The following is a 16429-nucleotide window of genomic DNA, read 5'->3' as shown; positions in this document are numbered from 1 at the left end:
TGGCCGCGAGTAACAGAATCCTCGGCCCCTTGCTGCGCGGAAGCAACAAAGGGATCTGTTGCCTCGCAACCTGTTAACCTCTGTCGCCCGAAGCCTGTAGGTAGGGCGGGCTCTGGGCAGGGAGCCCTGGGTCGCTGGCTCCGCCTCTCTCTCGCTCCCGCGGCTCTACGTCCTGTGTAGGGTCCATCCCAAAGCCAGCTCCACGGTGCTCACAGCGGCTCCAGGCATCCCGCGCAGATCTAGCAGTATCCAGAGGCAAAAAGGGACTTACGTTTCCGGGGTGCCCTTCCGAAAAGTCAGGAGACCTTTCCCAGAAGCACCCCCATACGCAGCTCTCTTCTCATCTCATTGGCCAGAGCAGGTCCCACGTGCAATCCCTGGCGGGAGGACGGAGGGGGCCAAACTAGGCTGGACCACTTAGGGTCTGCCTGCCGGTGATGGAGTCATAAGAGGAAGGACAGCCCGGACAAGGGAGAGGGGAAATGTGTCGGGGATGCAGCCAACGATGTCTGCTGCGCCGTCATATCAGAACACCGGGACATCGTTGCGCTTAGAGACATAGATCACGTTTTCTTTTGAATTTTAGTTTTCTCCTCCTTCTTTCCAGTGTGTTAATGAAACAAATCTAGTATAACCAGAATAATCTGGCTTTGACAATAGCTAATGACCTATTTTATTTTCAAACCACAGGATCATTTTCATCCAGTTCTTTTACATTTAAAGTAAATTTAACTAAATTTAAACTGAAAAGTCAACAGTGTATTAATAAACTCCATGAGTCTTAATGAAACCTTCCGTAAACGCACCGTCCTCAGCTATTGTGTACAGCATTGCTAAAATTCTTCTAAGTGCCACAAATCTTTATGGACAGAACCCGCCGTGGGTGTTGGCGGACGCGTATACTTTGGTTGTCCCGTAGTCAGTTCAGTACAGGAATATTGGGTTAGGTCATTTTGACCTTGTCAGAAGAGTAAGCCCTGAAGTAAGGCGAATAGAGGAACTTTTGTCATCTCTGGAGTTGTTTACAAACAAGACCCCCAAGGCAGGGATTGCACAAAATGGCAGGTGTAAGCGTCTAATAGAGATGCCAAGTAATAATACTTACTGAATGGACTTGACCTCCTATAATTCCTTCCTACTGTCTAATGTGTGCCCTGCATCATATACATGTCATGTTTGTGTCATGTATGTATATATCATGTCTATATACGATATGTCTTGTATGGGGTCTGTGTCGGACAGTCCATGATAGGATCACAAAATAGGAAATTCTAGGATGAAAAACTAATAATAACTATATTTATTGAAGGCCCACAAGATGAGAGACACTGTACAAGAAACGTTACACATGTTAGTTCATTTATCCTGATAATAACCATGTAAGGCCAGTATTACCCTCCCATTTCCCAGTTGGCACACTAAAACCCAGAGAGGTTAAGTGACACATCCAAGACCACACAGCTGGTAAACAGTACAGGTGGATTCACGCCCTGGTTTAGCTGAATTCCAAATCTTTGCTCCTTTCATGACAGTTTTTAAGTTACAGCATTTCTAGTTGAAAAAGCTGCCTAGCAGCGATAGGGAAAGTGAGTTTATTAAGGACGGCAGGGAAAAAAATACCACCCCAGACACCTGGTACGGCGGGCAACGCCATTAACTCTCTGTGGGCGGAGAGCAGCAAAGAGCAAAGCAGACGGAAGCAGAGCCGGTTTGGCCACAGGTGAAAATACCTCCCTGGGTGGCTGTGTGGCCTTCAGGTGGGGCCAGCACAGGCTCAAGTGTCACTGAGGTCAGCTGAGCCTCCCTGCAACCCCCCAGCTGGCTGGGGTGCCTGGAACTAAAAGAAGACAAGCTTCTTCAAAGCAGGAAACAGGTCTCCCTGGAGGACTGGGCCTTCTCCAGTTTGTGATAAAATATGACTTAAGGTAAAACTTTGTTGACATCACTCTAATTCATGGCAGAACTTCACACAGAAAATTCCATAATATATTGAGAGTAGGGAAATTCAGAAATCCCAAATGAACAATAGGGAAGGGTTCAGGAACCACTTCAGTCTTATTTTATTGACTTCTTTTTGATCATCAAAGTTGCTTTCATCTTTGTAGTGACAATAGCTTTCTAGACTATTTCTTACACTAATTCCTGATATCTTCCATTAGCCTCCAGTTCACCAAAGAAATGTCAGGAAATACCCATGGGTAAAGCTGAATATTTCATAATCTTTGCGACCGTGAAATGTTGGGTTCTTTCCACGAGATCCTAGGGTGTAGCTAAGCAAAAATGCCAATTGTTTCAGTAAAGCTGAAGAACAAATCGTGGGCACTTCATAAATACTATTCATCTATATTTAATTTGATTTAACTTTTATCTAAATCTGACCTTTCCGTTTGTGACGCTAATAGAGGTAGTCAAAAATAATTAGAAGGATAGAAGTACCGTCCTGTACAGTTTTTGAGGTCTGATTATATATATGCTTACTGAGGGTTTTTTAAATGTTGAAATTGTTATTTTCTCTTTTACGTCTGTCAAAGCAATTGCAAAATAACAGTAGCTAGCCTGACATCAGCCAATCAAACCACCAAAATGTGTGCAGGACAGCTTCTTGGAACTTCTCTTTCGTTTCAACCAAATATTATTATCCTGATACTAGTTGCATAAAGAATCAAAATTGAAACTGGCAGAATTACAAAGGACAATTTCCTGGGCTTCTTTTTTTAACTTGCTTGCTTAAAAAAAAAAAAAAAAGTTGAAACTGTCTCTGTTTTTCATTTCAGAAAAATTCCTGTGTTTTGATTTTCTGAAAACAAAAAAAGGAATGAGGCATCCTAAAAGTTGTGTTTTTAATTAAACACAAAGAGCTGCTTCCCATCAGGTCTTGATGGGTGGTACCCTAGCTGCCCACCACTTGCCGCAGTGGCATCAGCCCTCTCCTCTAACTCCACACCCTCGGCAGGCCTGCCACCAGGGTGCCCAGGGAAGGCTGGCTCATCCGTGGTCACACAGGGTTAATTTGCCCCTTGTGAAGCGTCTAGATAACACCAGTAAAATTAGAAAAGACCAACTTCCTTTTAAGTCATCCTTATAGAAACATATCTTTCCTGTAATCCATAAATAGGAAAGTAATTAAAAGCCATCGTTCCTTTTCTCCATACCAGGAGTTAATAATTTCTAATTCCCGATAAGATCCGAGCAAGAAGCCCGTAGTTGCAGCAAAGGAGGGGAGATCAGAGCTCTGATCAGACTTCCTTGTTATGTAAGGAAACTGAGTCATTGGAAAAGGCCACGACTTCCCTGCCATGGCAATGGCAGAACCGGGGCGGGGCCGGGGAAGCAGACCGGCCACCCCGGGATCTGATTGTCCATTGTATTGACCACAGTGTGAAATGCAGCTGTGGCGTGTGTCACTCGGGTCCAGGTTGTGGGTAAAAATAAGTCTCCTATTTGGGAACAAACAACGTTTCATTATTCACAGGGAGACTAGGTGATTCGCTAGCCCTTGCCAAAATAATTCGGTCTGATAAATTATAGAAAAGAGAGGGAAGAAAAGAAACAGTCTAAAATTTTACCTGACGCTCTGTGCAAGTAAACACTGTGCAAAGCGAGCATATAGTTAGCAGGAAAAAGGCGCTAAACGCTGTCAGACTTGAACCTAATATAATACATAATATAAATACTAATATACGTGTAACAAAACCCCTGCTTTGAACTGGGGTTTTTCCGTTTCGAACGTATGAATAGCTTTGATTATATGGATGGCTCAGTTTCCCAGAAGATTCTTTTACATAAATTAGCGAGAAGAAGCAGTGCTTTGAGACCTGATAAACAGAATGCAGCGCCGTGCGTCTCACAGCGGCGTCATGCAGTTACTGCACGCTGCACGCCTTTGACAGGCGCGTTGTGCTGGCCCACGGCAGGTACCGAGGAGAAGCACGGATGGGTTCTCCTTCCAGCCCGCAAGGGGTTTACGGTCTAGTAGAGCAGAGATGGGTGTAAAGCGTAGACCGCACCCATGGCATTTAAAAGACGTTACTTTTCTTCCAAAGGCTTAGAGGCTCAGCTCACAAGATGCGGGGAGGACGCGGCACTGGTACCGCCCGCCGTCTTCCCGACCCCGCGGGAAGGGGTCCGCCGCCCAGGGCAGGGCCCGGTGCTTGCTGACAGGCAGGCAGTGTCTCCAGCACCTGCGGCCGGGGCCTCTCGGGTTTCCTGGCCAGCGTGCTTCAGCCACCGGCTGGTTTAGTTCTCATCTAATGCCTGTGTCCAGGCGTTCGGGTCTGGGCTGTGCAGGCACAGGTCACCCTAAAGTGTCTTAAGATATACTCCAGTCACAGCCTTGCATCAGGCACTCTATATCCAGTTGAGGCCTAGACGCAGCAGACGCTTCAGCAGAGGTGAATCTGGTAATTCCGTGTGTTTGGAGAGGGAACAGCGGTTGTCCTGAGACCCCTAGCGAGACACAGGGAGGGGAAACAGGAGAGGCTTCGGGGGTGAGCAGGACCCAGCAGGGAAGCGCTGCGGGTAGAAGTCCGCCTCTGCCGCCACCGGTCGTGTGGTCTTGGGCGAGTCACTTAACTGCTCCAGATATCAGGCTCCTAAAACGTCAGTGATAACACCTCCCACGGGGTTCACGTGGACGTCAAAACAAGATGCATGTGAAACACTTCAGAAACTAGAGAACATAACGCGGGTGCGATGTGTGTGGTGATACCTCTTCACAGAGGACAAGGCCCCGTGAGCTGGTCACCAGCAGAGAGGGGACACTGGGCTAGGACGAGGGGTTAGGAGGTGGAGCAGGCTTGGGGGCGTCCTGGCCAGAGGGGGCGTCAGTGAGGGGGGGCAAAGACCCAGGGAGTTAGCTACCTTCGTTTCATCCATTAAAAAGAGCGATAGCGGGCTTCCCTGGTGGCGCAGTGGTTGAGAGTCCGCCTGCCGATGCAGGGGACGCGGGTTCGCGCCCCGGTCCGGGAGGATCCCGCGTGCCGCGGAGCGGCTGGGCCCGTGAGCCGTGGCCGCTGAGCCTGCGCGTCCGGAGCCTGTGCTCCGCGAAGGGAGAGGCCATGACAGCGAGAGGCCCGAGTACCGCAAAAAAAAAAAAAAAAAAAAAAATAGTGATAGCATCAAATCTTTGTTATCGTCTACTCCTTACCCTGTACTGTGCGCCCAACAAGCTTGGCTACAATGCCAGGGACTTCGGTCATTGGTCAGAAAGCAGTTTTCAGCCACTGAGGATTTTTTTCTTTAACTGGGTAGTGTTAGATGATTGCGTCTTTACTTTAGAAAGATTAATCCAGCAGCAGAAGAAAAAATGAAAAAGAGACGAAAAGAGATGAATTCATACGTTATCACACTAAATTCACATCACTAGTCACAAGAGAAATCAAAAGGGCTTGAACTGGATATTGTCAAAGGTAGTAGAAGAGGAAAAGGGTAGATGTGAAGACTCACTTAAAATTCATAGAACGCAGACTTAGAGAGCAAAAGAAAGGAATATGTCAAAAATAATACCCAGTGGACAACAGCATCATTTTCTAGAGGCAGAGTCTGAGATGCTGGCAGCCGAACGTTTCTTTGGAGACATGTAGCTAAAAATCTGAACTAGAACCCCAGAAAGAAAGTCTGAATCTAGAATGTAAGGAAGAGCCCACGTTGAACATCTGGATCTAGAACTTAAGAAAGAAGTGTGAACGTTTCCGAATTATCTTGACGGATGATATTGACCAGGAAGTGCAGAGGGGGAAGGAGGGCCGTGGGCAGAGCCGTGGGCTGGACCGCGCTCCAGGGACCAGAGGAAGCAGGGGAAGATCCAGAGAGGACTGAAAAGGGATGAGTGGTGAGAAAGCTGAGAGCAGAGCCAGAAGAATTTAACGTCGTGAAAACCAGAGATAGTTTCCTACTAAACATTAAGCCCCTTGAGGGTAAGGACCCAGCTGTCATCTTCACAGCATCCCCAGCCCTTGTTGTTGAACGGAATTGCTTGCGGAGCCTCTGCTCTTCTGAGTCTTATCCTCAGGACAGTCTTGCCCTGTCCCCCTTTGCTCTGTGCTCTGGTCATACTTTCTGTGAAGCTCCATTAAAGGTTTTCCCATCAGACTCCCTCGGGAGACTTCGCTCTTTGAGGGAGGGTCCCTGAGCTGGGACCGTGTCCTCTTCTTCCTTACACTCAGCATTTAGCCCAGCGCCTGGCCCACGTGGTACTCAGTGAACCCGTGGAAGAAAGGAAGCAAAGGAGGAGGAACGGAGGGAGGGTTATAGCAGCATCACATGGTGCAGGCAGTTTGAGGGTGGAGAGTTCAAAGGCCGCCACGCCAGAACAGTGATGGCAGAGGCTTTGTAACGCGCATCCTGCACGCGGTCTAGGTGGACTTTCTCTACACATATTCTCGTCTAGACTTTTGTTGTGATAAAGATTACAGATTTTTTTCCATCATTTTCGTCTGGGGTGAGTAGGACTACCGAGACTTCTCCTGGCTCATCTGCGGCCCTCAGCTCTTCCCCAGGCCTCGGGCACCAAAGGGTCCGTGGTCCAGGGAGAACCAAGACGGAGCAGGGTGCCAGCACCCTCTGCCACATGGCCCACCTTTCCTCTTTGGGTCCTCAGTCTTCGTTTTTCCAGTCTTACTGAGGTACAACTGATAAATAAAATTGCATGTATTTAAAATGTACAGCGTGATGACTTGACATGCCTTGTGAAGTGACTGCCACAGTGAAGCTCATAGCACATCCATCACCTCCCACGGTTACTTTTGTGTGTGGTGAGAGCATTTAAAGTGTCCTCTCTTAGATTCTCAATTATACTGAAAGGATATGTAATCCTTTTGAAAAAAAAACGAAATGAAAGAGAAGATATTACAATTTTTCTCACGAATAAAGATTATAAGATATTATTATGAGCAATTATAAACCAAAAAATTGGACAATCTAGAAGAAACAGAGAAATTTCTAGACATACAGCCTAGCAAGACTGAATCATGAAACACTGCACAAATCTTTTTTTTGCATTTCAGTTGCATTTTTACCTTTCTTGAAATAATAAAGCATAATATGCCGAAAAAAAAAAAAGTGTCCCCTCTTAGCCAATTTCCGGTACCCAATACGGTATCTTTAACTATAGTCACCAGGCTGTGCATTTAGACCCCAGAACTATCTGACGTCTGGAGGTTCGCGCCCTTTGACCAGAAGCTTCCCGCACCTTCCAGCCCCTGGCAATCACCATTCTTCTCTGCTTCTATGAATTCAACTTTTTTCTTTTTTTCCTTTTCATTCCATAGATGAGTGAGCTCTTCTTTCTGTGTCTGGTTTATTTCTCTTAGCATAATGGCCCCAGGTTCATCCATGTGGTCACAAGTGCCGGCGTTCTATTCTTCCCTGAAACAGAGCAGACCTTCCTTGCAGGTCTCTTCCACGGGATGCCCTCAGAAGGCCAAAGCAGGGTGAATACGAACAGAGCCCTTGATTTTCTCTACTGAGAAATTTAGCTTTGTGCTGCTTCCTTCCCAGGTTCCTTTGGTATCAGTAGCTTTGGGATAATGTTAACATCTCAGCTCCTCCGCCTGCTGTACTGTTACAACATTATCACTTGTATTCGCAAAGAATGTAGTGGCCTCCCACCAAGCGCAGTGATCTGTCAGGGAGAAACATGAACATCGATACATGTAACGCTTTCATTGGGCAGCAGTGCTTACCTTTACAACACCTCAGTCGTTATCGAGGGTAACCAACAAATCTACAGTCACAGGCAGGCTTACGGAGGAGGAAGCAATGCAGACAGAAAATCAGTTAAGCAACAATCATGACAATTGTTAAAAGGAAGAATTCGTCTTTTACAGATTTCCAAGCCTCTAATTTCCATTTTCCATAATGGATTTTTTTTTTCTTTTTCGCGGTACGCGGGCCTCTCACTGCTGTGGCCTCTCCGGTTGCGGGGCACAGGCTCCGGACGCGCAGGCTCAGCGGCCACGGCTCACGGGCCCAGCCGCTCCGCGGCAAGCGGGATCCTCCCGGACCGGGGCGCGAACCCGCGCCCCCCGCATCGGCAGGCGGACTCGCAACCACCGCGCCACCGGGGAAGCCCTCCATAATGGATTTTAAAACTTCACAGCCTTAGCTGCTGTGGGCTAACTCATCTGCAGTGAAATTTACTTAAAAGCACTAACAGCTCAAAACTATGTTTTATCCCTAAGCACATTATGAAAACAGGAATAATAATAATTGCAACAGAAATATAATTCAAAGACTTGTACTGACTTTTCATGTTTAGTGGTTATTATTCTGGCTTGTTTCAAGTAATTTTTATAACCACAATTTATTTACAAATTCAGACTAATTCTTTTGTTCCCAGACAGCTGGTATGAATGCATCATTCTAAAATTTGAGTTGTTATGAGGGATAGAACCACATTCAATTTTGGCCACATTTTATTCTCAATGAGAGGTTTTTTTGTTTTTTGGGGTTTTTGCGGTACGCGGACCTCTCACCGCTGTGGCCTCTCCCGTTGCAGAGCACAGGCTCCGGACGCGCAGGGCCAGCGGCCACGGCTCACGGGCCCAGCCGCTCCGCGGCATGTGGGATCTTCCCGGACCGGGGCGCGAACCCGGCTCCCCTGCATCGGCAGGCGGACTCTCAACCACTGCGCCACCAGGGAAGCCCTCAATGAGAGTTTGAATACTTGCCCCTGTTTTCTGAAAAACTCTTGAAGCATACATCTCATCAAACCATTCCTTGTAAATCAGTTATTCTGGTAGATTTTAGTGGCAAAGCAAGTCAAACACTTGTACCCAAGACCAACGCTAAAAACTATACATGATGATCACAGAGCCATTTTTAATGGATAACTTGCAGCAGCTCCTGTGGGGTGAATGGGTTCTGTGTTCCATCGTTGCGTTCTTGAGATTCCCTTTGTTCTGAACTTCGCCGGAGGAGAGAGCAGGCGGGTCCCTGAGGCGCCCGCCACGTGGTTTTAATCCTGTGCTTTGCTGACGTATCAAAGCCAAGTGTCAACAAAGCACCCACTGCATCATTGCAGCTGTTTTTCCAGAAAACATTTTCTGCGTGGCTCTTGGTCCGTGCACGTTAGCGAACACGGGTGGGAGCGGGGGGGCGGACGATGAAGCAGGGGTGGAGGCTGCCGGGCCAGCCGTGCTGGGATCTGACCTCTGACCTGGGGCTGCCAGGTTCAGAGCCGGGCTGTGCCTGCCCGGGGTGAAGTGATGTGCTCGTGCATTCTCACGTCTTTCGGTTTGTTCCTTTTTTTGAGGTAGTTTTGGCTTTAAGTTTAGCCTTTTTTAAAATTAATTTTTAAAATCCAAAAATGATTTAATCCAAATGATTTACTCCAAATCAGCAAATTATGGAGGACCTTAAAGAAAAAGCAGGAACAAAAGCTTAAAACCAAGGTGGGTCCTACCCCACCGTTTAAAATTGGAGGACAAGGAAAATTAAAAGGGATTAACCTGGGTAATCAGATATCCTCTCCCAGGAAGATAAAAAGGGAGACTGTATCCCTGAGCCGTGTCTTTAGGGCTCACTTTTCTGGCAGCTACTAAGCACTGAATTCATAGACTTGAGTGAACAGCTGGAAAGAGGAAGTAAAAGAAGAGATAAACACAGAGATGGTAAAGAGGGTGGGAGAGTCAGCACGGTTAGACGGAGAGATGTCCGATGACTATTTTCTGTGCTTGTCACGTTCGGGAAAGAGTATCAGATCGTCTACGTGCCACTTAACGTGCGATTCCTTTTCTACCATAGTCCAGCCAGAAAAGACCTCCTTTTCCTGTTGAGGAAGGGCTATTTTGAGGTAGAAGCAATTGAAATCGTTTATTGTCAAACAAATGACAGAGCAGAGGCATTTTAGATGCATCAGATGTATATCAATTTGAATTAGAAATAAGGAAAGCAAGGTGATTTTTTTTAATACAAAGGAAAATTCAGAAGTTTAAAAGGCCATTTGAATATACTTTCCATGTAAATCACCTTTTGGATTTCTACACAGAATTAGAGGACATAGTTCCAATTTGAAAGAGAGTATTATAAAACCTTCAAGGAAAAGAATGATTTACTGAATCAAATGGAAAATGTAGAACTAGTGAAGAATATAGCGTCATTGGCATTATTAAAGTTTTGTGAAATCAAAGGCCGATTGTGAATCAGACAACCTAGTACCTACCTACTCAGCTCTAAGCGTACTGAACCTACATGGAAAACTTGGTGTCTTCTAGGAGCTTCTATTATTATAATAAAAGAAAGCATTGTTTAAAGATCCATTCTTGGTTTCGTATGTGAGATTTACACTCAGGTTTATTCAGAAGGGATGAGGGGAAGCAGTGGGGAGACCCTGACAGGAGATTCTGTCTCATTTTTGATTAAGAAGCAAGAGGGGAATTCGCAGCCCGCTGCCGTGGGCCCTGACAAACTCGTGGGGGGCTCTTGCCTGCTCCGTAGGTAGCCCAGTGTGGGCAAGAGAGGGCACAGGCGCCAGGCTCGGACGCTGTGCCGGGTCTCACAGGGGTAGCAGCAGAAAGATGGCAGTGGTCTGAAGGGTGGTGTGTCAGGCCGGGGCACCCCCTACGGAACCAGAGCCTCTGTCTCTCTTATATTTCTGCCCTTCAGCTTTCAGATTTTATGTGAATGAATGCCCCTGCAGAAAGAATGGGAGAAAATTGGAAAACTGGACTGAATGATCCCAAATGCTTCATTCAGCACATAAGATTTTGAGGTTTTGCTTGACTTGATAGACAGAGGAAGGTAAATGAGATGGTAAATCAGTGTGTGCCACGGTAACTAACTGACAGCTCAGAGTGAATTCTTTTTCTAAACTCCCAAGTGATACATACTTTCAACATTTCAATTCAATTCAATGAATATTTACTGAGCCCCTGTAATAGATCATGCCCTTTACTGGCCCTGATATACATCGGTGAACCAACCAAACAAAACTCCTTGTTCTTGTGAAGCTTACATTTTAACGATAGGCTCTTCATAGCCTTTTGCATTTCTATATAAATTTTAGACTGGTCTTGTCAATTTCTAGTAAATCTTCCAGTCCATGAACATAGACTATCTCTCTGCTTTATTTAAGCATTCTTTAATTTTTTTGTTATATTTTTATCATTTTATGTAAAAATATCTTGCACATTTTATGTTAGATTTATTCCTGTGTATTTGACAATTATGATGCTGTTTTAAATGACATTATTTTTTAAATTTCATTTTCTCACAGTTTGTTGCAGTACGTAGAAATACAATTGACCTTTGTATAGATTCCCTCTATCACATTTAGGAAGTTTCTTTCTCTTCTCACCAAGAGTCTTTTTTTCTTTTTAAAATCGTAAGTGGATGTTTCTTACATGCCTTTTGTCCATCTTTTGAGATAATTATATGAATTTTGTCCTTTATTCTGCTAATGCAGTGATCTTCATAGACTGATTTTCTAATGTTAAATCAAGGTTGCATTTCTAGAATAAGCCCCACTTGATCATAGTGACTTATCCCTTTTTACCTTTTGCTGGATTTTGGTTCACTAATATTTTGTTTAGAATTTTTACATTTATGCTTATTAACGAGATTAGCCTACTACTTTCTTTTATTGTGATGATATTACTAGATTTTGGTATCAAAATTTGATGGTCTCATAAAACAAAATGGAGTGTTCCCTCTTTATTTTCTGGAAGAGTTTGTACAATGTTGATAATTATTTCCTCCTTAAAATGTTTGGTAGATTAAGCTATCTGGGCTGAAGTTTTCTTTGTTGGAATATTTTCAAGTAATTATGGATATACTTTCTTTAGTGGTTATAGTATCAGATTTCCTATTTTAACTTCTGCCTAATTCGCTCTTCTTTTTGAGACTATACGTATATATACATATATCTGATCTTCTAACTATATTTCCTATGTTTTGTATTGATTCTGGATATTTTTTAATCTCACTTCTGTTTCACTGAGTCTCTCCTCAGCTGTGTCTAACCTGCTGTCACACCCATTCTTAATTTTGGTTACCGTGTTTTCCAGAGAGAGAATTTCTACTTAGTTCTTTTTTTAGTTTCCTGTTCTATGCTGAAGTTCACAACTATTTTTCTTATGTTGTTGAACATTTATCTTGGTTCTTGTAAAGTCTAGGTCTGATAACCATTATCTGGTATTCACATGGTTCTCATTTCATTGTATTTGTTTCTCTTGGCTTTTGGTCATATAGTCTTGCTTTCTTGTGAGCCTGGCTATTTTGGATTGTGTGCCAGATATTTTATATAGAACTTCATAGAAATAATTTGGGACCTGGGATGATGATAATTGTCTCCAGAGAGAATTTACATTTGCTTCTAGGTAAGCAGGTAGCGGCACTTGCCGTCTTGAATAACCTTAATCCATTTTCAGGGACTGAGATTGTTTGAAGCTAGATTTCAGTTTTGGAGAGGGCTGGTCTGTTTCCAATTCACTCCTACTCCTAGGGTGTAGCCCTTTGGGCTCCACCCAAAAGCATGGGATTTTACCAGGGACTCCTGGACTGCAGTTTGTGTCCCCCTGACTTCTTTTGTGAGGCTGTTAAAAGATCTGTTCAGCTTCTCAACCTCTCGCCAACCAATCTAGAAGTGGCAAAGGCCACTGTGTTAAAATGTCCCCAAATGCCAGACTTACAAGTTCTCTTGATTTCTCCCATCTCCAGGATTGGCCCCATAATTCTTCCCTGCCTTCTTAGTTCCCTAATACCCTGAAGCAGACTTGGGAGGGAATTATGTAGGCTTCCGTTACTAGAAGTGGAAATCCACTACAGATCTCCCTTGACTTACGATGGGGTTACATCCTGATAAACCCATCCTAAGTTGACAATACTGTAAGTTGTAAATTCATTTAATACACCTCACCCACCCAACATCAGAGCTTAGCCCAGCCCCCCTTACCTGTGCTCAGAACACTTACGTTAGCTTACAGTTGGGAAAAATCACGTAACACAAAGCCTATTTTATAATAGTGTTGAATATCTCATGCAGTTTATTGAATACTGTCCTGAAAGTGAAATTTTTTTCAGAATGGTTTGTCTGGGGACACAATGGTTGTAAGGATGTTGGTTGTTTACCCTCGTGATCACATGACTGGGAACCCCTGCCCTGCATCGCGAGAGAAGATTGTATCATTTAGCCCAGGAAAAGATCAAAATTCAAAGTATGGTTTCTACTGAATGTGTATCACTTTCACACCATCACAAAATCATAAGTCAGTCCATCATAAGTCAGGGACCATCTGTATTTACATTTCTGTGAAATACTTGATCACATTCATTGCTAATCTCTTCTAATAATTCTTCCCTGCCTTCTTAGTTCCCTAATACCCTGAAGCAGACTTGGGAGGGAATTATGTAGGCTTCCGTTACTAGAAGTGGAAATCCACTACAGATCTCCCTTGACTTACGATGGGGTTACATCCTGATAAACCCATCCTAAGTTGACAATACTGTAAGTTGTAAATTCATTTAATACACCTCACCCACCCAACATCAGAGCTTAGCCCAGCCCCCCTTACCTGTGCTCAGAACACTTACGTTAGCTTACAGTTGGGAAAAATCACGTAACACAAAGCCTATTTTATAATAGTGTTGAATATCTCATGCAGTTTATTGAATACTGTCCTGAAAGTGAAATTTTTTTCAGAATGGTTTGTCTGGGGACACAATGGTTGTAAGGATGTTGGTTGTTTACCCTCGTGATCACATGACTGGGAGCCCCTGCCCTGCATCGCGAGAGAAGATTGTATCATTTAGCCCAGGAAAAGATCAAAATTCAAAGTATGGTTTCTACTGAATGTGTATCACTTTCACACCATCACAAAATCATAAGTCAGTCCATCATAAGTCAGGGACCATCTGTATTTACATTTCTGTGAAATACTTGATCACATTCATTGCTAATCTCTTCTATTGATTTGTTTTTCTAAGTGGATCTATAGAAATTCATTTTCTTACAAATTCTGTATATTAATTTGTTAAATAAGTTGCAAATACTTTCTCCCAGTTGCTTATCTTTAATCTTTTTATTCAGTGTTTTAATTTTTGAGAACATTATCTTCCATGTTTTTCTTTATGATTTCTAAGCTTGCTTAGGAAGGTCCTCCCTACCCAAGATTATAAAATATGTTCTCTTTTATTTTCTTCCATTACTTTTAAGAGTTTTGTTTTGTACATTTAACTCTTTAATCCATCTCAAATTTATTGCCATATACCATGTGGTATCAGGATTGCAACAGAATGTTCCCCGAGGAGGTTCATTCTCTTGTCCCTGGAATTTGTGCATATATACATTATGTGGTAAAGGAGACTTTGCAGATGTAACTAAAGTTAAGAATCAGTGACCTTAAAACAGGGAAGTTATCCCAGATTATGCAAGTGGCGAGCCCAGTCTAAACACATGGCCGCTTTAAGGGCAGAGAACTTTCTCTGGTTGAAGGCAGAAGACAGGTAGCCGAAGGGGAGGCCAGAGAGCTTCTTGGTGTGAGAAGGGTCCAGTGCCCCAGGGTGGGGGGCACATGAGGAGGATTGCAGGGGGACTTCAGGGGTGAGAGAGGCTCCCAGCTGGCAACCAGCAAGGCAGGGGGGGACGTCGGCTCTGCAGCTGCAGGGAGCTGAATTCTGTCCACAGCCCGAAGGAGCTTGGAAACAGACGCTCCCTCGGAGCCTCCAGGTAAGAGTCTGGGCTAGCCCACACCTGGACTTTGGCCTGTGAGACCAGAGCAGGGAAACAGCGGAGCCCGCAGCCTGCAGCCCGCTCAGACTTCTTACAGAACCAGGAGATGATGGATTTGTGTCGTTTCAAACTGCTACGTTTACGGTAATTGGTTACAGCAACAATAGAAGCTTATACGGGGATCTTACCTAATTTTATTTCTAAACATAGACCCAGTTATTGGTACCACTTACTAACTGAGATAGGCTTCCGCCATTTATTTGAAATGCTACTTTGTCAAAAATCACATTTTCCACGTGTGCGTGGATCTGTTTGGGACTTTGTATCCTTTCCTGGCCATCCACTTCCTGTGTTATGACTTCATGAGTCACAGATGACGGCGCTTGAAGAAACAGACTCCGGAGCTCCAGTGCCTGGGCTCAAATCCCAATATGCCACTTCCACTCACCTGCTGTAGAACGTCACACAAATTAGTTTCCTTTCTTTGCTTAAGTTTCTCTGTCTTGAAAATGGGTTAATAATAATGCCCACCTCATAAAATAGTTGTGAGGATTGTCAGTTATTACGAGGAACACCTTTAGAAGGGCACTAGTGACAGCAAACCATATTATCTATAGGGGAACGTCTTCCCTCATCACTTGTTTTAGAATTGTCCTAGTTATTCTTAAGCATCTGTACTTTCATATGAATCTTAGAATAACTTTCACGTTTTAAAATCTGAATGATTGATTGGTTAGAATTGGTCTTATTACACCTTCACGAATTAGCCTGGGAAGAATTAACCTCTTTGCATCTCTTTGAATTTCGTTAGGTCTTCTTTTGTATCTTCAGTACAATTGAAATGTATCCTTTTATGGATGGTGTGCATTTCTTTTTAGATTTATTTCAAAATATATTACGGCATTTTTTTCCTTTTGTGGATTTTCCCCTTATATTCTCTAAACAGTTATTGCTGTTGTTTAGGGACACACTCACATTTGTTTGTATATATCCAGCCAACCAGAGCTATTGTCAATATTAATTCTGATGATTTTCCAGTTGATAATTCTTAAGTTTTCTAAGTAAATTTTCTGTTGATTTCTTAAATTTATCTACATAGGTAATTACATAATTCGTTAACAGAGACAACTTCTGTGTCAGCTTTCACCCCCCTGTGTTTTGGTCGGTGCACAGGCCGGGTCTCTACTCAGCGCTGAGGAGTCACGACAGAACATGTCCCTGCCTCTTACTCATTTCCAGCGGGAATGCTTCTCAGGTTCTGCTCAAGCATTTGGTTTCTTTCAGTTTTATTGCAGTCCAGTTGATTCTACAACACTGTGTTCATTTCTGCTGTACAGCAAAGTGATTCAGGTGCACATGCATGTATTCTTCTTCATAGTCTTTTCCATGATGGTTTATCACAGGATATTGAATACGCTTCCCTGCGCTCTACAGTAGGACCTTGTTGTTTACCCATCCTGTATATGATAGTTTGCATCTGCTAATCCCAAACTCCCAATCCATCCCTTCCCCACCCCCCCGTCCCCCCTTGGCAGCTACAGCTCTGTTCTCTATGCCTGTGAGTCTGTTTCTGTTTTGTAGATACGTTCATTTGTATCATATTTTAGATTCCACATATAAGAGATATTATATGACATTTGTCTTTCTCTTTCTGACTTACTTCGCTTAGTATGGTAATCTCTAGGTCCATCCGTGTTGCTGCAAATGGCATTAGTGTGTTCTTTTTAATGGCTGAGTGGTATTCCATTGTATACACGTACC

General features: G+C 43.9%; 1 protein-coding gene across 14 annotated transcripts in view; it reads left to right on the top strand.

The window, feature by feature from the left end:
- Positions 1 to 16429, top strand: part of CEP112 (centrosomal protein 112) — a 415833-nt gene that overhangs the window by 372727 nt on the left and 26677 nt on the right. The window lies entirely within an intron of this gene.

The sequence above is a fragment of the Physeter macrocephalus genome, chromosome 14 (assembly GCF_002837175.3).
Source record: "Physeter macrocephalus isolate SW-GA chromosome 14, ASM283717v5, whole genome shotgun sequence".
In the NCBI taxonomy this organism is placed as follows: Eukaryota; Metazoa; Chordata; class Mammalia; order Artiodactyla; family Physeteridae; genus Physeter; species Physeter macrocephalus.
This window is presented reverse-complemented; position numbering and strand designations above follow the sequence as displayed.